Source organism: Plasmopara halstedii (assembly GCF_900000015.1).
Source record: "Plasmopara halstedii genome assembly, contig: Scaffold_430, whole genome shotgun sequence".
Classification (NCBI taxonomy): Eukaryota; Oomycota; class Peronosporomycetes; order Peronosporales; family Peronosporaceae; genus Plasmopara; species Plasmopara halstedii.
Genome location: NW_020187350.1, coordinates 404713 through 406752, shown reverse-complemented (window position 1 = coordinate 406752; position 2040 = coordinate 404713).

Genomic DNA, 2040 nt, shown 5'->3' with positions numbered 1-2040 from the left:
ACCGCCTGGCATAGTTGGAATTGGAGATCGTTACATTCCGTGCTCGAAACCAGTTGCTAGTTCAGCATCTGGGTGGCCAAGCGCCAGTAGGCGCTGCCCAGGTGCCAACGCTTCCGTGTTCACTTGCGCCGGGTCACGCTCGGGACTTTTGTTCGATACATCTTCGGTGTTCGGCATGTCGTATACTCCGATATCCAGCATATTGACCGTCCCGGCCGAGTGCCCGCGCCAATAGCGCTTCTGCTTCCTACCAGAGGTGGGTTCATGAATCACAAAGCTCTACCAGGATTTGAGACCGTAGCCCCAGGTGTTTGACCTTCAATCAATCCATGGTTCATGATGTTCCAACTTTGTCATACCAAAGATAAGGTCATACCTTGGATACAAGCTTAGGTAGCGTTTCACGCTATCAAAGTCATGAAACTTGGTAACGAGGTCCACAGGGACCTTCGGCGCGGTGACACCAGTACCCGTCTCTTAGCGAACATCGATGGTGTCACTCAACTGCCCTTCCAGCGTCACCGCATACAGCTGACTTCCATCGATCGTGGAGCGGCGAGCATATTATCCGACGCACCAGAATCGATAAGAATTTTCAATGGCTTATCAAAGCCCTCACGGTCGCTTTTACGACCAGCAAGCTCGGCTTGCACACACGAAAAGCACAAAGCTCGTCGGGGCTGGGCTCTGCTGCCCTCTACCTCTTTGAGTCTCAACAGAACTCAGTTCTCCCCCAGTAGGGCGCCCCGTGCCTACAGGGCTTTCTCGTTTTTCCGCGACATAATAGGCCGGTTAGAAGCCGGACGTCGGTTTAACAAACCTTTACGCTCCTTGCACAAGATACAATCCGTCTGAAGGTGATGGGTGTCTTCACAAACATAACACCGGCAGGTGTTTACATGCTGCTCAGCAGCTCGGAGCTCTCCCTCCTCTTATCAGCATAGCTGAGATCCATTGGCTCAGGCCCGCTCGACAAGCTCTGAGGATGTGCATGTGCCGACATCAAGTTGAAATTCGGCATTCAATGCCGTGTTCACCGCATCTTCAAAAGAAGACAGCTGCACAGAGAAGACTCCCATTCTGGCCACGCCAGTGCGAAGGCCCTGCATAAAGACGGGTACTGTGGCCGCCCCGCCTCGGGGAGACGATCTGCTGCCATCCCGACAATTAGAATTCCTAACCCCCACCAATTCTTTCATGCCTTGTTGGGCAGCAAAAAATGCGATTGCACGCGGTTCGGCGGCGAGAACACTCGCAAAAGCGGATGCTTCAGCTTCATCCGGGAGAGGAACGCCGCTTAAACCGAAGTCCGGCACGTTAGTGCCCATTCTCGCGCTTGGCCCCGAAATTTGAAGATAGCTAGCGCCAAGCGCTGTTTCTCGTTTCTGGTCATGGCGTGTGCCATAGCCATTTCGGCCTTCCTAATCCAGACCAGGAGATTCTCGTAATCCTTACCCTCAAAGGTCTTAACGCTCACCATGAGCGGCCTGGGTCGGAAGGAATCATCCGTCGTCGAATGTGGTATCATAGCCCACTTGACGCTGACAGCTTCAACTTTGATTGATCTAACAGAGCATTTTTACAACTTGAAAACGCCTCTAAGGGCGCTCATGGCCTCGGGCTGTTGTGCATCGAGGTGCTCCACGCTCTCAGTGCCCAGCAAGGACATCAGCTTATACACCCATCCTTCATGCCCTAGGGCAAGAAGGAGTATTCCTCTTTCCTCGCAGAGGATCATTCATAACGACTTTGCCGTCCAACAAGGCAAGAAGGAACTGGTGGGAGTTGAGAGCTTTAATTGTCGGGATGGCAGCAGATCCTCTCCCCGAGGCGGCCACAGTGCCCGTCTTTATGCAGGGCCTTCGCACTGGCGTGGCCAGAATGGATATCTTTCATGTGAGCTGTCTTCTTTCGAAGAAGCGGTGAACACGGCATTGAATGCCGAATTTCAACTTCAAGTCGGCACGACTTGGTTGGAATGCACATCCTCAGAGCTCGTCGAGCGGGCCTGAGCCAAAGGATATCAGCTATGCTGAGAAG